The sequence below is a fragment of the Panthera tigris genome, chromosome E3, assembly GCF_018350195.1.
Source record: "Panthera tigris isolate Pti1 chromosome E3, P.tigris_Pti1_mat1.1, whole genome shotgun sequence".
NCBI classification, from domain to species: Eukaryota; Metazoa; Chordata; class Mammalia; order Carnivora; family Felidae; genus Panthera; species Panthera tigris.
The window spans coordinates 1,071,201-1,089,969 of record NC_056675.1 but is presented as its reverse complement, the minus strand read 5'-3'; the positions used below and the strand labels follow the sequence as shown (position 1 = coordinate 1,089,969).

General features: G+C 49.8%; 1 protein-coding gene across 3 annotated transcripts in view; it reads right to left on the bottom strand.

Moving 5' to 3' along the window:
* Positions 1–18,769, bottom strand: part of UNCX (UNC homeobox) — an 80,456-nt gene that overhangs the window by 34,562 nt on the left and 27,125 nt on the right. Inside the window, exon 3 of one of the 3 annotated variants that reach the window (XR_006212406.1) lies at positions 6,778–7,088. The exons of the other annotated variants lie outside the window; for them this stretch is intronic. The gene's annotated coding sequence lies outside the window, so the exon portion shown is untranslated. Of the gene's footprint in view, positions 1–6,777; positions 7,089–18,769 lie in introns of those variants that run through there. 3 annotated transcript variants of the gene reach the window in all.

The window sequence follows — 18,769 nt, the reverse complement described above, 5'->3', positions numbered from 1 at the left end:
GGGGGGGCCGACTGGCTACAAACATGACTGGAAAACAGTGGTGTCGCCGCTGCTTGTGCTTCTCTCCAAACGCTCACAGACAGCGAACGCCACTCCCTGCCGTGCGCACAGGCGCTCAGACTTCAGAAAGGCCGTCGCCCGCCGCATCTGCAGTGGTCTCTCTGAGAGACAGCCATCCCGAGAAGCTCGCTCAATTGCTAGATAACTAATTGCAGAGAACAGACTGGAGCCTGCTGGAGGGTGAGTTACTCCTTCGGGCAGGAGGGAGCTGAAGCTCGGGGCCACGAGGGAGCCCAGGGCAACGATTTGTCTGTCATGGCTTGGAAGCGTAAACGCAGTTAGGAAAATAAGCGCCAGCTCATATGCACGGGACCAAAAATAAATTAGGACAGGCCTAAAAGAGATCAGGCTGGCTGCCAACCGAAGATACAGGGGCCTAGAAGAGAACTCTATAGACGTGATCCTGTTTGGTTTCGTGAGGTTCTCCAGGGAAACGTTCTGTAGTGGATTTCTGGGTGTTTGTTCCTGATGTTTTTAAAAATGAAATTCGATCAACACGTGTCGGTTGCACCTCCACAGTGAGTAAGGTATTGTTTCGGGTGCAGTAATTGGGAGCAATAAAGGGATAAAGAGAACAAGGAAGGAAAAGAAGATTCCAGTGATCACTGCGCATGGAAGCAAGGTGGGGACAAGGAGAGGTGACAGAAGGGGGTGTGAACCAAGAGGCTGAGGACAGGGGTATGGAGACACAGGAGGCGTGAGTGGTCCAGCAGGGAGCCCGCAGGCATCCTCCAAGGATAAAGAAATAGAGGCAACACGGCAGAGATAATGCCTGAGAATTTTACAAAACTGATTAAATTATACCTTCCTGGATTCACAAGACTTAAGACCCAAGCAGGATAAAAGAGATCCCTGACTAAATAAGTTACAGTGAAAACCACAGGTTACCAAAGACAGAGAGACGACCTTGCAAGCTGTCAGTGAGGCAGCAACAGTTACCGACAGCCGGGGGCAGGGACAGCAGACTTCTCAGCTGCAAAATAGAATCAAAGACGTGATGGAACAAGATCTTCCAAAGGCTGCGCGAACCTTCTAGTGCACAACCGTCCACACCTCGCTAAACCAGCTCCAGGTAAAACGAAGACACACAGACATGTTCCAACAGGAACCCTTACCACCACCTGACCTTGCTGAAAGAACTAAGGAAATGAGGCAATTCTGGAAGGAAGAAGTGACACACAAGGTGCATTAGTGAAACTGACAAAGCAAACGTGACGACACCTCAAGAAGCACTGACGATCCAACATGCGATAATGCCAAGGGCGTACTGGGTGGTTGGAAACCAGATGGAAACACGACTCTGGGGGGCAGTAATGGTTCTAGACACTACAGAACCAGCGGGCCGTGAGGCAATGCTGCCATAAAAGATACAAAAGACACAAGATCACAAAAGATAAAAGAGGGACATTCGTTAAAGAGGACATAATGGAACACGAAAAATGAATAAAAATTCAAGACTTTATTGCCAAACACAAGATACTTGAACACATTCAAAACGTGTGGTGCAGATTCATGGTCAATACTGACAAACGACTGATTTATTTTGTGGACTTGTCTTCCACGTCTTCTGTTCTTGGTATTGGGCACTGTTTTGCTTGTCAGTCTGTTTCCTCGTCCGGCATCACACTGCCTTTTCCACTAAAATTCCTTCCTTCGTTAAGAGAGGCACCAGTTTCTAGATACGAGGGTGCGTACTGGAACTGGGCTTTTGCTACGCTGTGAAAGCCATCCACGCTGTTGTGTGTTCGTGGCCAACTGTCACATGTCTGCTGATAGATGCTCCAAAGTTCCACGGGAAATGTGGTCTGAACACCCCGTGCGGCCGTGTAGACCATCAGGAGGGCTAAGATCTATATAATATAAAAGTGGGAGTCCTGCACCAACAGAGACCAAACTGTGAACCAGTCTGATGGAACCAAATTGTCAAACTGAACTGTCAACAATTATTTTTTTACCTTCTATGGCAAAATTGCCTTATGGCCAATTAGTTGTGCAGCGAAAATGTCTATGGAAAAACGTGCTTGAGGCAAAGATGTCTACGGCAAAGATGCTGACACCAGAAGGGCCGGACACAGACGGTGACACGGAGCGAAGGTGACGGCGGTTGCAAATGAGGCAACCCCCGGTCCTTGTCTCGGTCGGGAGGAGGGCCAAGATTCTGATTGATTTTAGACCGGTAATTCAGGTAGTATGTTAAAAGTTAAGCGTGCCCCAAAAGCCACAAGGATAATTTTGTAGTGGTGATTCACAGCTTCATTCTGTATTTACGTAAGCTGACAAGTACACTGGTTTAGAGGAGCACAAGTGGGATGTGGTTGACAGCAGTGTGGGTGACCTGGGGATGCTGTGACAGTGGAACATGAATAAGCTTTGGGGACACGGCCGGGGGAACACACAGCAGCTGGATTTCAGTTGGAGAAAGATGCTGAAAATATCCTCCTTCAAGACTTCGGGATTTTTTTCCCCACACCACCCTTGAGCCCTAGATCAACGAATGCTGTGAACACCCATAATTCTCTTTCAAATATTCAAGTGATACCGAAATCTACGGGCAGTATTTAAAATGAAGTCACTGTGTCGTGTCCTAGAGACCGTCTTATTTTCTGAAACTAAAATGCAGCTGACTGTGTCTGCTTCTGTGCTGTTCTCTTATTGATGCCGTAAATCATCTTTTTAAATGAGCACAGGTCACGAAAGCTGGAACCCAGGGGCTCCAGCCCAGCCCAGTTGAGGCAGACGATGCCTGGGAATTTGTGAGAACACATACTATTTTTGAACTTGCCAAAATAAATCCTGGGCTCGTCACACAGCCCAGAAAAAAAATCCTGATCCCTGACTACAAGAAGCTTCCCTTTGTCCATAGAATCAGAGTTACTGGGAACTGAATTGTTCTCAGACATGCTTAGCCAGAGTGTGTGTGTGTGTATGTCTGTGTGTGTGTGTATGTGAGAGAGAGAGAGAGAGAGAGAGAGAGAGAGAGAGAGAGAGAGAGAGAGAGAGAGAGAGAGAGAGAGAGAGAGAGAGAGAGGGAGAGGGAGAGGGAGACACCTCTGGCAAAGCCCAGGGGCTGCCAGGCTGGGATGTGGAAACACATGCGTGCTGTCTCAGGGTCATTTGCCTGGCTGCCCCGGCCCCGGATGTCAGGGGTCTGAAGCAGAAACGGAGGAGAGGCCCCACCCTGGGTCGGCATGGCACTCTCCCCTGGGCCTCTGGACAGCCTGATGCCATTTACTTCACATTTATATTTATTATTTTGGAGTTCAGAGCAAATTACTTGACTAGTCTGAATATTAAATCGAGTCTGTTCACATTCAGTCAGCCTAAATCGCTATCAAAATTTTATCCCCTGCTCTCTTCTCTCCATTATGTGTCATCAGAAAGGGTTTATGAGCATTGCTAAAATCTGAATGTGGCAGGTCTCTCCATATATCTGCTCTCTGCTACTATAACTTACACACTCACATTGCAAGACCCCCTCCCCCTCCCTTGGGTCTAAATAGGGCTTCAAGCCTTGGAGAGAATAAGCTGCTGCCCCCTTCAGGTTAAATGTAAGGTGGCTTCTTGCTGTCGCGTAACCCTGTCCTGCACAACCCTGCACAACCCTGTCTTGGTTAAATTTTCACATTGTAAGGAATCACGTTCAATGGCACGGCAAGTCAACGTCCAGTACGTGAAGTCCACTTGACCGTGGTAAGCGCAGAGTGTAGGCGCCTTCTCTACTGCTCCACATTAATGAAGCTCTGCTGGATTGGAGCTTAGTCTTTTCTCCTCAGGGCCGAGCCTAAGACAACCAGGGCGCCTCTGTTCTCGCCACACTCTGCGCAACGCCCCCGTGGCAGTTCGGGGGGAAGAGAGAGGAAGGACGTGTTGGTTGCTAGTGGCCACGGCACACTTACAAGCCACGTACGCACACGCTACCGAATGTGAAAAGGCCGGCACGGCTCGGTGGGGGCGATGGTGGCAAGTCACGGTCACCGAGAGAGTGCGTGTGGAGTCCCCATGCCGCACTGCGTGGCCACCTCCAGGTGGACCAAACTGCCAGTGACGCACAGGAATGGAGAGAAGCCATCACGGACGATGTCACGACCTTTGCTCCCTGAGGCCTCCCGTCTGTCTCTCTTTTGCACCCGTGAAGACACACTCACACCGGACGGTTTATGGCAGTTTCTAGATGAGAGACGGCAAATGTCTGTCACGGCCTGTGTGGCTACCAAGCCACAGTGTGAGTTTCCAGCAGCAGCAGCAGCTACAAATCTGATTCATTTTTGTACGGAAGGGCTTCTGTTTTCTATCAACTGACGTTAAAAACCAATCTTAAAAAGCGACAAAACGGAACTGCTCTGCCCAGTGTGCTCTCCCCGTGCCTGTTCGTGTGAGCCTCACGTCACGAGGCTCCTGTCTACGCGGGGCCTCCCTGGAAGCGGGAGATTGGCAGATCGGGAGCCCTGGGGGACAGGCCCACTTTACGTCTTTACCTTAATTGCTTCCATGTGCCATATGTATCCGGAGCGCTGTATAAACAACAACCCAAAACAACAGGAGGAAGACCACACTTCTTACGGGGAACTCCGCGGCAAGTGGGAAAACTGCCAGCAAAACTCAAGAACCGAGCGCTCAGCCTTCCCGGGGGCTCGAGGCCAAGGAGGCGCCGGGATCCAGCCGGCACGCGCCTCTCCTTGCGCGCCGCACGCCTCCCTGGAGCCGTGAGCCAGGGCGTCGCACCCAGGACCGGCAAGGGCCAGACATCAGAGTCCCCTCCTGGTGGGAGACAGCGAGGGATTAGAAATCGGTGGGGCGAGGGCGTCTTGTGAGATCTTCGAGGCAGACGGTTTCAGTAGGTGGGGAATTTAGAAGGAGATAAGCCCTCTGACCCCAAACTCACCTTCAAAACACGACCTTTCTTTGTCAAAAATGAGTATGTTCCTCGAGTCTACGGACGGAAATATCCAGTGGGTATTTCAGCCTTGGTGGCAGATGTCCTGTGTATTCTGCCTAAGAAGCTGTGGCTGCCCCATAAATATTTATGGACACCGTAATCTCCCCACGTTACAAGGGTTTCTGTGCACATTTTACTACCCTCCAAGGTACTAGAGTTTGGGTTGGACAGCATTTTACCGAAGGGCGTTTCCAGCACTCAGGAAAACCTGCTCTTGCCTCCTTCCTCTCAACGAAGAGCAGTCTATGCTGGGTTTCAGTGGAAACGTTTCAGCCTCTGAAACTCCGAGCAGTCGGGCCAGATGGCCAACAGTGCGGCTGCCTAACACGGCCGTGTTGGTCCGGTGCCCAATCCAAAGGTATCTGGTAGCCTTTCTTTGTTGGTGAGATTTTTATTAAAAAGCTGAGGATTTCCAGCTCCATTCAAATAGGTTGCCAATCTAAGACTGCAGGAAAAATCAAGCTGTTTATACAGTCTCAGTGAATCTTGAACACAATTTAACTCTGCACTTAAACTCCAGCCATTTGTTGAAAGTTATCGGCATCCATTCTCTTCTTTGCAGGTTGTGAGGTCTCTCTCGTATTTTGCTTTGTTGACTTAAGAAGTTCATTTAATAGTTCATTGAACAACTTTCTATTGGCTAGCGGACTCGGCAAAGTTTCTGATCATCCATAACTTGCATTTTAGTGGAGAGGAGATGGAAAGTGAAAACAGCGACTCAAACAGAAAGGAAAATATCAAACAGCACAAAGTATGAAGAAAATTACAACAGGGTGTTCGGCCTAGAAAGCGACAGGGTGGCTAGCAAAGCCTCACCAGGAGGTGCGGGGATCTGACCCCTGCAGGAGGGAGGCCACCGAGCTGCACGCCGCTCCCGGCCGAAGAAATAAGCCAGGTGGGTGAGGGGGACGGGCTCAGCGTCCGACCTCAGCGTCAGACCTCAGTGACATGGAAGCAGTCTGCCCGCTGCACCACGCTCTAGGGGCTTTCGGTCCCACCTCGACCATCCCCCGCCTTCACTTTGCGGCCCCACAGGAAGTGCATCCGGAAGTGGCAACCACTGTCCAAATCCCCTCCACGCGCGTGGATACGCTGACGAGACCCGACGCCGAACCCCAGGTCTGGCCACCAAGCGCGAGGCAGCGGTTTCCTCCCGCTGACGTGACCTTCTTGGGGCAGTCAGTGCACAGGGTCCAACAGCAGACTTTGGGGCCCGACACCTCAGGTGGGATTCTGGCTCAGACTCTTCCTGGACTAGACGCCTTGGCGAGTCACTTGGCCCCTTCCAGGGTGGGCTTCCTTCACTATGAAATCGCGCCGATGACGCGGCAGTCCTTGGCGGGGGGGGGGGGGGGGCTGGACACAGTACAGCACTTAGGGAGAGAGTCAAGCAGTTCTTGAACATCTGATAAAAGGTAGGATGGGGCGCCTGGGTGGCGCAGTCGGTTGAGTGTCCGACTTCAGCTCAGGTCACGATCTCACGATCCGTGGGTTCGAGCCCCGCGTCAGGCTCTGGGCTGATGGCTCGGAGCCTGGAGCCTGTTTCCGATTCTGTGTCTCCCTCTCTCTCTGACCCTCCCCCGTTCATGCTCTGTCTCTCTCTGTCCCAAAAATAAATAAAAAACGTTGAAAAAAAAAATTAAAAAAAAAAAAAAAGGTAGGAGTCGTCGTTATTAAATGAGTGGGAACATTTATTTTTTATTTATTTTATTTATTGAAAATTTTCAAAGATTTTATTTTTAAGGAATCTCTACACCCAAGCTGGGGCTTGAACTCACAACCCCGAGATCAAGAGCCACACGCTCTATTGCCTGAGCCAGCCAGGCACTTCTCAGTGTGAACATTTAAATGAACAATTTCTCAATCTGAAAAATTCCTTCCGAAAATTTTATTTAATGTCGAGGCCACTTGTCGAGGTTGAATACCTCACTCCATGCACTAGCAAACTCCACAGTGGCTAAGTCCTGGTCCAGATCCACAGGCCGGTGTGGGGCCTTCAGACCTCCAGACAGAGGTGCGATTGGTTTTCCTCAGGAGAGCTGACGCGTTTGAGAACACGTTCCAGGAATTCTGTCTGTTTTTACCGCATTCGCTGCATTCCCAAAACACAAATTAGTGAAACTGACTGGCTAGATAGATTGCAGTGATCTGTTCTACATCCAGTCCGGTTCCTGGAAGACATTGCTAAATTATACAGTCAATCCAAAACAGTGTGATTTTTAAATTTAAAAATCTGGGGTGCCCGTGTGGCTCAGCCAGTTAACTGTCAGACTTTTGGTTTTGTCTGACCATGATCTCACGGTTTGTGGGTTCAAGCCCCACATTGGACTTGGTGCTGACAGCGCAGAGCTTGCTTGGGATTCTCTCTCTCCCTCTCTCTCTCTGCCCCTTCCCTGCTAGAGCGCTCTCTCTCTCTCTCTCTCTCTCTCTCTCTCAGAATAAGTAAACATTAAAAGAAATCTGGGCTGACCATCACAGGGCCACTTGGGCCCTGTCGGCACAGACTCACTTGGCAGAGGGCCTGCATCCAGGCAGAGCGTGTGGATGCTGAGGCCAATGGCTGGCCGACAGTGCCACCCCATGGTACCCAGCTCTGAAATGCTCAGCCCGCTGGCTCTGCAAAGTCCTGCAAAGAAGACTACGCAGAGAACACCACGGAGCTTCTGTGATGCCCAGGGGGGGTTGCCCGGACCACAGCAGCTGCTCCCGAGGCACAAACTGGCTGTTTGTCCAATTTACACTTACCTGTGCCCGCGGCACGGCGCCATGCTGAAGCTGGACACTGGCGCCTGAGGCCGCTCACGTCAACCCTGTGAGGCGGCCTTCATTACTATGATCCCTCTTAGACTGACTAGGAAACAGAAGCATCCAAGCTTCTACGGCTAGGTGAGGGCACTCAGGATTCAAACTCAAACACGTCTGACACCACAGGCCACATAGTTCCTGGGCAGAGATCCCTGGGGAGGGCCACTGCCTAAGGAAAGCAGGATGCCACCATCAGGCCTTCCAAATATATACATGATATCTGGAAGGGAGATGCCAAGTGGGAAAGCCGACCCGTCCGTCCATCCGTCTGTCCATCCATCCGTCCGTCTGTCCACCCATCCATCTGTCCAACCAAACGTCGGACCAACATTTACTAAGCGCCTATACGCCAGGCACTGCTTTATGTACTGGGCCCGTAGTGGCCACGGGAAGGAAATCTGGATGATCCTCAGTGCCGTCCTAGCTTCCTCCTTTTGTCCCTCCGGACTAGAGGTGGCAACGGATTCCTGCCATGTTATGCGGGCTGTCTCCAGATTGCCTCACCCTCTGTGTGAACAACTCCCTACCTTAAATCCCTTGGTTATATACACTTGAAGTTGGGCCTGTTTTGCTGGCTAGAACTTGACTGATATAAAGCCACTGGGAAGTTTTAAACAGGCCAGTGATGTGATCTTATTTCTAGATTTGGTGGCCGTTGTAATGGCAGATGGACTTTACTAGGTAAAAGCGGAAGCAGGAAGCCCAGCGAGGAGGCCGTGAGTCGGGACGGTGGCCTGGACCGGGGAGTCACAGTGATGGCAGAGACGGAGAGCAGCCAACAAGTTCGGGGTACTGTCAACAGGGCACCGGAGGGCAAGTGAGAAAGAGTGAGGAGTCAGTGCCTCTCAGGGGTTGGCCATGGCAATCAGGCTAACCATCGGCCGAGAGGGGTAAGAACGGGAAATGGCAGCTTTCAGGAGGAAGATTAAGAATTCGGGTTTGGACGTGGCGAGTCGGGGCTGTCGAGGAAGCAGCCGCATATTCGGAGCCACTGATGCCCGAAGGGGAGAGAAGGAAGGCCCCCGGAAGCAATCTTCCCAACTCTGTCTGGAACCAACATGGACCCTCACTGAAATATACATCTGAGCTTTATGGGAAGAATCGATCTTTTCAAAGGGCTCATCCCCTGAGTCACTGTGGGAAAGTTACAGAAGAGCATTCACTGTCTTTCACCAAATACCAAGTGCCCTAAGACCGTAGAGACTTTGGAGGGCATGATGATTCTGTTGAACACTTAGGACTATAAATGTATTTTATTCCATTATAGGTACCCAGAACAATTCTACATGCAGAAAAGACTACTATATGATATGCATATAGTTCTCTTCACTTAAAAATATTTCAAAAAACCACCTTTTAGCTAGACAGAAATAATTTTCTTAAGCTTATTTATTAAATTTAATGTTCAAGCTGAGATGTGGAAGGAAGGCATGATGTGGAACATGGGCAAAGACCGGGGCCCGGGGACTGACATCTGAATGTCTACACCTTTGCCAGCAGCGAAGGTGTAGTAGCAGGCATCCAGGGTCCAAGAAACCGCTATGGGGAAATCCTTAAATTAAATGCATTCATTCATCCGTTAATGCAATTTCCTTTAAACCCAGGACAGCATTCTCTTCCTTTGATGCAGGAGCACTGTGGTTGAGCCCCCTGCACACCAGCACCTCTCCCGGGGCACAAACAACACCCCATCTAATGGGCCCTCCACCGACGGGGGAGGGAGGTCGGTCTGGGACGGCACAGCTCGCTTTCGAATCAAAGGCCAGCCCGAGCTCCTCAGAGTCCCAGAAACATCTTCTTTCTCCGGCCAACACGCTAACCTACATCTTTTACGTGGAAGAGAAAGGAACGGGAGCCTTCCTACATTTCTGTAAAATAAGGAGATTTATCCCTTGTGACTTTCAAGACCGAACCGAAGGCATCTTTCCCCATGGTTTTTATGCAAAGTAACACATTCACGCGGTAAAAATATCAAATGTCACCCAAGAGCTCATAATGAGAAGCAGCAGTCCCCTGCCCCCCGCCAGCCCCCTGAAGTCCCACAATCCCTTACATGCTTCTGTTTACATTTTGGGGGGTTCCTGATCAAAGGGGTCTCACCACTGAACTGGTGTGACCCCACCAAGAGGTCCAATGGCGTCTCCTAACAGTTTTAAGAAGCTATAAAAACCTCAGCACGCTCTGACTCAGCAATTAAGACAAATGCGCCAAGAGATCATTAAAAAACAACTGTTTAAAACCAGATAAAATTCACAGACACAAACCATTCCTCTCCCTGCAAAAGGGAAGTTTTGCACAAACACCCCCAATTTCACTACATAAAACTGAGCCGGGCGGGAATATAGTAGTAAAACTGTTACTGCACTGATGAGTCTCACGATGTGGGCAGCAAGCAAATACATTTCTCGACTTTTCTTCATAATGCTGTGCTTACTAGATAGAAAAAGAAATCTCTGAGGATTCACACCTGAGTGGTGTCTCCAGAAGAGCAGGATTCTGAAATAAACAGTCAAAAACTCCACCAAGTGAGCAAGGTGTTGGTTCGAGAGGGTTTGGGACAGCCACGTGCGATCACACCAAGACACTCTAAATTACCCTTAATTTGGTCGCGGAGAGTATTCGTAACGTAATGTTGAGTGAACAACGAGGGGATCAAAACAGAATCTTGCGCTCACCCACACACAATGTTTTTAAGGCAAGGAAATGCTCCGACACATTAACCCTGGGTTTCTCTGGGCAGTGGGACGGTGAGTGCTTTTCATCTTCATTTTCTTCCTTACGCGTCTCCGCATTTCCAAACTCCCTGCGGCTCCCGTGAGCCGCCCCTGCGTCTCCGGGGAGACACAAGACAAGCCCGCCAGCTCCGAGAGGCACCCTGCCGGCTGCACTGTGACCTGACCGACCCCAGCGCCTCTCCTCTCTCACCTCCTTCTACTGCCACCGCCACCACAAAGCGAGCAAACGAACCTAACGGCAACAGCACATTAATCGCAACAAAGCTGGAAATGTTGGCAAAAGTGCCACCCTGAGCGGGCCCTAAAGATACCTGAGACGTAAGGGGTGGCAGCCTGGGCCTGCGACGGAGCTGGACCGGCAGCTGGAAGGAGCGTCCTTGGGTCCGCCACCAGCCCAGCCCGGCAGCCGGGCCTCCGTGCGCACGCGGGCAGCACAGCTGGGCCGCAGGCGGTGGACGCCAGGCGCGCACCAAGGGCCGAGCCTGAAGGACTCGGTCCCGGCCTCCCTTCTCACCTTACCATCTGCGTGGGTGCCCGACAGGGCTGACTCGGAGGAAAGTTTCTTCCTGCTGTTTTTAAATGAAACTGTTCATTGTGAGGCAACAGCAAGAAACACTGCAGAGAGACCCTATACACCAGTTCCTGTCACTTGCACAGTGACACCTCACAAAACCACAGTGTGGTATCAACCGGGACACTGGCACGTCGACACCGATCCTCCGCCAGCCTGACTCAGTTCTCCCCAATTTTACGTCTGCGCGCTTGTGCACGTGCGCGCACCTCGATGCGTGGGTTTTGTCCGTGCGCGGGTTCGTGTGTCCGTCACCGTGGTCGAGATACGGAACATCCATCACCACAAGGGTCCCTTCTTTCATAACCACACCCACCACCCTCCAATCCCAACCCCGGCAACCTCTCGTCCGTTCCCATTTCTGTAATTTTCCGTTTCGGGAACGTCCTATAAATGGAATCGCATGGTGCGTAACCTTCTGGGATCAGCTGTTCTCACCCAGCGTAATTCTCTGCAGGTCCGTCCAGGCTGCTGTGCATATCAATAGTTACTTCTATTTTTTTTTATCACTCAGTATTTTGCTTAATGAGATTTTAAAAGAAACTTCATTTATTTATTTTTATGTTTTTGTTTTTGAGAGAGAGCACGAGTGCGGTAGGGGCAAGGAGACAGGGGAAGAGAGGAGCCGAAGTGGGCTCCGTGCTGACAGCAGTGAGCTGGATTCGGGGCTCAACCTCACAAACCTCGAGATCATGACCTGAGCTGAAGCCGGATGCTCAACTGACTGAGCCACCCAGGCGCCCTTACAAGAAGTTTCAAAGACCACGTGCCACCTTTCAGATGAAGGCAGAGCTGCCCCGCTGGAGCCCGTGGCACCCCAACAGGAGCGAATGTTGCGGATCTCCCAAATCTTAAAAATCCCATAAAATGAGACTCGCCCATCGTGCCTTTCTCGGGAAACTAACTGAATTCTGATTATGCAAAGCTTCAGCTAAACTTATCACCTCTTATTTTACTGTGATTAAATAATCTCTCCCCAAATATACTGAGAGTTACAGACGTCACCTTTATTATTTCTCTTTAAAGTTATTTACACACAGAATGTAACTCACATCTCGTTTCTGTTTCTCTTTTCCCCTTGGCGAAAATACCATTCATTTGTCTCCTATAGTGGCTTGTTTTTTATTGTGCTACTGCTGTAATATATGATCTTTAGTTTATTAGTTTATGCCTTATATTAAATTATGTCCATATAAGATTTGTAAGAAAAATGGCTTTTCATTTTACTTGGGAACTTGGGTGGACTTAATTTTGGGAAGTTGATCTTCAAAAAGAAAATTAGTCCGAAAGGCAGAGTGTCAGAGGGAAAAATGAAGGATCTTTGAGGCTGCAAACCAGAGGCGCCAGGAATACCTGGCCTCACCCTCCGCAAAGATTTGGGGTGCCCGGGGACACTGTTTCCCTCAAGGTACGAGGGCGTGGCCAGGGCAGCTCCAGAGAAGGGCTGTCAGTCGTAGGGACCCACTGGGGAGGATCGGGCATGGACCCAAGGCCCACAGGGACTCGGACCCCGGAGTACCCCGCCGGGCCCCAGACCCCCTCCCAGCTTCTGTTCACGCAGTATCTTCTCCGCAGCTACAGGCGCAGCCAGTCACTGCCCTGCCTCTGGCCGGGAGCCTCTGTTCAGACTCTCACTTGGTCCCACTCTGCACCCCGGGACTTAGAAGCTAACTGCCTCTGCCCCCTGGGGTGGGGTCCCTTGAGGTCCCACCCAGCTTGCAGACTGGCTGTGCGTGACCCAGGTGCACTTCTCAGCCAGTCTGCTCTGCTGGGGGCTGAGGGTTAGATGGGAGGAGTCAAGGCCCCTCCCCACTGACAAGGCTGGGGATGTCACCTCGGTGAGCGGCCACCGAGACGACAGGTGTTCCCATCAGTGTTGCGTGGCAAGTAAGTGAACCGTGACGGTCACACACAGTGGAACACCACACAACGATGCGACAACAAACCGCACTGTATGCGACCACACAGATGAATGTCAGAGGCGTAGCCCTGGGGGAGAGAAGTCAGGCTCCAAGTGCGTGTGCTGACGAGCCCATTCAGTGAAGTCCAGAGCAGACGGCACTGGCTGACGGTGACGGAGGTCAGAACATGGCTGCCTCTGGGGTGGAACCCACTGGTGGAAAACCACCGGAGGAGGCTTTCGGGGCTGCAGAAACTCAGTATGCTCGGGGAGGGATGACATGGATGTACACATATGTTAGAATTCAGTAAGCTGCATGTTTAAGAGTTGTGTATTTCACCGCATATAACTTACACACTTAAATTTCAAATAGTTCCAGGGGCCTCACACCTACAGGAATCGTAAAGACAAGAGGAAATGAGGACAAACGGTTTCTTTATCCTACAAGAGGGGTCTCGGGGAATCTCGCTCAGGTTTTCCTGTGATGTTCTCATTTAACAGGGTCTTGGGTTTGCGCGCCAAAAGCCTGTAGGCAATAGCTTTGTGGGATCCCCTTCCTCACTGGCTGGGGGGCAGGTGATGAGCGCGACCGGAGAGCCCCGTGAGGCCCCCCGCGGAAGACCTGGGACTCACGCCCCCGCGGCTGCCAGTGTGAGGCAGGCTTGGCCACAGAGAGGCTCCTAGGCACCAAGTGCCAGGACAAATGGGTGCTTATTAGCCTTTTTGAGGAGGATCCTGGGCTACAGCACGGGGTCTGGAGCTAAAATCAAAGCAACTGGAGAAGCTTCAAACAAATAGAGCTTTCTGGAAAGAGGACGCGGGGCTTCCCTCGGACGCCGTGTACTGAGCTAACTTCTGTGCCTCTGCAAATACCACACGTGGCAGTCACTCCCCTTCATGCCACCAGACAGCCACGTGAAGGCAAGGCCACGGGCCCCAGAGCAAGCAGGATAAGCATGCGTCAGATTGGAGAGCAGAGCCAGAGAGTGATCTTGTGTGGCGAGTCCCCTCCCAGCTGACTCCGCGTGGAAAGGGTTCCATGTGTCCGCAAACAGCTGAATAGCGAACGTGGTCCTTCACACAGGAGAGTACTACTCAGCCGCAAAAAGGAGCGGCGTGCTGAGCTGTGCTACAGTGCGGATGGGCCTTGACATTATTACGCTCAGTGAGAGAAATCAGATGCAAAAGACACATCTTGTGTGATTCCATGTAGTGAAATGTCCAGAAGAGGCAAACTCGTGGAGGCAACAGGCAGATTAGTGGTAGCCAGGGGTTCCAGGGAGCAGAAGTGAGGAGTAACTGCTTCATGGGTACGGGGCCTTCTCTCGGGGCGATGGAAATATTTTGGAACTTGATAGAGGTCACGGTTGTACAACACTATCATATACGAAATGCCATTGAGTCGTTGACTTTAAAATGGCGTATCTGTGTTATGTGAATTTCACCTCCATGTAAAAAAAACCGCTTTGTAAAAATCTTTGCAGTTTGTAGCCGTTTGTTCTTTCACGGAATCCGCCCATTCTTTGTCCTTCTGATCCACACCTGTGCACTTTGCCTGTGCCAGACCCGTGCCAGGAGCAGGCCCTGCGGGGCTGAACAAGAACTCCAGGCTCCTGCCCTCCAGGAGCCTACAGGCCAGCACGGTGATTCTCAAGCTGTTAAGATTTACAAAATACAGAGACCTGGGTCGTAACCCGGAGATTCTAGTTCATTAGGCTGAGGTGGGGCCCCGGCACCGCTACGTTTTAAACACCCACAGGTAATTCTGACAACCAGCCGGATCCGGAAGGGGTTCAAACAACCTTGAACCTGGCCCATAAAAAGCCTGACCGCGGGCTTGGAAACATCCTCAGCAAAAGCAGGCATGCTGAACCCTGAGGAGGAGGTTAAGCGCTGAGCTTCACGCACAGGAAGGGCAGGCGCGGCTGAGGCCCTCAGCCCTCTGGGGTCTGGTCCGTCCAGTCTGGATCGGTGTCATGCTGGCCTCTTACCGCTTGGTGGCAGGAGTAAAATGGGTTTGACTTCCCGGTGTGCTGGCTAGGAGATTTGGATCTACTTCCCCAGTGTCTTCAGGGAGCAGGTACAACGGAAAGTCAACTGTAGTAGAAGGAACCGAGGAACGCGTATCTCGGAGAACAAGTAGTTTAGTCCTTAAGACTTAGCAGGCCTCAGGTCTACTTCCGAAGCAGTGATGTGGCCCTGTGTCGGACACTGCACGTGGTGCTCTAAATCTGGGAAGATTCACAAAGCAGGCAACGTCTGAGCTGAGTTGACCAAAAGACGCCTGCAGAACCACACGGCAAGGTGGGAAAAAACAGAGTGAGACAGAAATGAAGGGCTGCTACGTGCTACATGAACATCACGCCGAGCGAGAGGACTCGGCCACAAAAGCACGCACACCGTATGTGTCCACTCACACGTGTCCACAGGCAGAAAGTGGATCCGTGGTTGCCGGGGGCTGGGGGGCCTGGCGGTGACAGGTGGTGACCGCTGGTGGGTAGGGGTTCTCTGTCTGAGATCTTCACAATGTGCTGCAGTTAGACAGCAGTGATGGTGGCACAGCCTCGTGAATATATAGGAAAATCCCTGAATTACACACTCCACGTGAGTGGGATGCATGGCTTGTGACTTACGTCTCAATAAAGCGATTATAAACGAGGGGCGCCTGGGTGGCTCAGTTAAGCGTCCGACTTCGGCTTAGGTCATGATCTCGCGGTCCATGAGTTCAAGTCCCATGTCAGGCTCTGTGCGGACAGTTCTGAGCCTGGAGCCTGCTTCGGATTCTGTGTGTCTCTCTCTCTCAAAAATAAACATTAAATGGGCGCCTGGGTGGCGCAGTTGGTTAAGCGTCCGACTTCAGCCAGGGCACGATCTCGCGGTCCGTGAGTTCGAGCCCCGCGTCGGGCTCTGGGCTGATGGCTCAGAGCCTGGAGCCTGTTTCCGATTCTGTGTCTCCCTCTCTCTCTGCCCCTCCCCCGTTCATGCTCTGTCTCTCTCTGTCCCAAAAATAAATAAAAAACGTTGAAAAAAAAAATTTAAAAAAAAATAAACATTAAAAAAAGCTATTATAAACAAATACTTATTGAGCATTTCCGCGTGCCAGGGTGTGCCACGACTAAGGCAGAAGCACATCCAGTGCATGAGACGAAGAAGTAAGGAGATTGTATGTTACACCGTAAGAGACACTAGAGGTAACATAAGAGGGCACAGGCAGTACTTGCACCGGCAGGGATCACAGGGAGGTCAAGGAAGGTTGGCCTCGCTGAGAAGACAGCTTTCTATTTTAATTTATTTTTAATTTTTTAAAGTTTGTTTGTTTATTTATTTTATTTACTTACTTACTTACTTATTGAGAGAGCACGGGCAAGCAGGGGAGGGGCAGAGACAGAGGGAGAGGAAAATCCCAAGCAGGCTTCACACTGTCAGGGCAGAGCCCAATGCTGGGCTCGATCGATCTCACAAACTGCGAGATCACGATCTGAGCTGAGATCAAGAGTTGGACACTTAACCAGCTGAGCCGCCCAGGAGCCCCAGAGAAGACAGCCTTTTTTTAAGAATTGTGGTAAAATACACATTACATAAAATTTACCATCTCAACTATTTTTTGGTGTAAAGCTCAGTAGTATTGTATACATTCCTAATGTTATACGACCGCCACCACCATCCACCTCCAGAACTCTTTCCGGAAGGTGAAACTGAAATGACACCCATTAAACCGTACCCTCCTCCCCCTCCCCGGCCTCTGGCAACCATTCTACTCTCTGTCCACGATTCTGACTACTCTGGGTACTTACAGGTACTCATGTAAGTGGAATCCTACAGTGTTTGTCTTTTTATGACCGGCTTATTTCACATAGCAAAATGTCCTCTAGAGTCATCCATGTTGTAGCCGGTGTCAGAACTTCCTTTTTAAGGCTGAAAGATATTCCATTGTATGGCTGTACCACATTTTGTTCATCTATTCGTGGGACACTTGGGTAACTTCCACCTTTTGGTTATCGTGAATGACGCTGTAAATAATCTCCTTTGCCCAAATAAATAAACAAATTAAGTTTATGCATTAACGTAATCTCAACACCAAACATGGGGCTCGAACTCACAATCCTGAGATCACGACCTGCATGCCCTAGCGAATGAGTCAGCCAGGGGCCCCTAATTTCTTTTTTAAAAAAATAGTAGTCATCCTGGGGCGCCTGGGTGGCTCAGTGGGTTAAGCGTCCAACTTCGACTCAGGGCATGATCTTGCAGTCCACGAGTTCGAGCCCCGCATTGGGCTCTGTGCTGACAGCTCAGAGCCTGGAGCCTGCTTCAGATTCTGTGTTGCCCTCTCTCTCTGCCTCTCCCCCACCTCTCAAAAATAAACAACCATTTAAAAAATTAGATTTAAAAAATAGTAGTCATCCTAACAGGTGTGAGGTCGTATCTCCTTGTGGTTTTGATGCACATCTCCCTGATGATGAGTGATGTTGAGCATCTTCTCGTGTGCTTATGGGCCATTTGTGTATCTTCTTTGGAGAAACGTCTATTCAAAGTTCTTTGCCCATTTTTAAATGAGGTTGTTTGTTTTTTTTACTGTTGACTTTTAGAAATTCTATCTGTTCTGGATGTTAATCCCTCATCACATATATTTTCTGTGGGTTGCCTTTTTGCTCTGTTAATAGTCTCTTTTGAAGCACAAAAATTTTAATTCCCATGAAGTCTAATTTCTCTATTGTTCTTTTGTTGCCTGTGCTTTTTGGTGTCACATCCAAGAATTCATCACCAAACTCAATGTTGTGAAGTTCTGACCCTAAGTTTTCTTCTAAGAGTTTAAGGGTTTTTAAGAATGTTTATTTCTTTATTTTTGAGAGAGAGTAAACTGGGGAGGAGCAGAGACAGAGGGAGACAGAAATCCCAAGTGGGCTCTGTGGTCTCAGTGCAGAGCCCGATGTGAGGCTCAAACTCACAAACTGTGATATCATGACCTGAGATGAAACCAAGAGTCGGACGCACTGATTGAGCCCCCCAGGCGGCCTCTTCGAAGAGTTTTATCGTGTTGGGCCTTCCATTCCAATCTCTGATCCACTTGGAGTGACTTTTTGTACATGAGAGTCCAACTTCATTCTTTTGAATATGGACATCCAGTGTCCCCAGCACCATTTCTTGAAAAGACTTTCCTTTCCTCACTGGACGGTCTTGATGACCTCGTCAAACATCATTCGACCATATGTGGAGACTATTTCTGGGCTATTCTCCATTCTATCCTGTTGCTCTGTGTGACACTTTATGCCACTACACACTATGTTGAGGACTGTAGCTTTGTAACGAGTTTTGAAACCAGGAAGTATGAGTTCTCCAGCTTTGTTCTTTTTCAAGATTGCTTTGGCTATTTGGGGTCCCGTGAGATTGCATGTTAACTTTAGAATGTGTTTTTCCATTTTTGCAGACAATGTCATGGAGATCGTAAAAAGGATTACACTGACTCTTTAGATCACTTTGGACAGTACTGACAGCTTAACAACTTTTAACTCTTCCAACTTATGAACATAGGCTGTACTTCTGTTTGTGTCCTCCTTAATTTCTTTCAGCAATATTTTGTAGTTTCCATTGTATGTCTTTTATCCCTTTGATTAATTTCTAAATATTTTATTATCCTGATGCTATTATAAGTGGAATTGTTTTTGTAATTTCCTTTTCAGATTATTCATGGTTGGTGTATGGAAATGCAACTGATTTTTGTGTGCTGACTCTGCATCCTGCTATTTTGCTGAATTCACTTATTA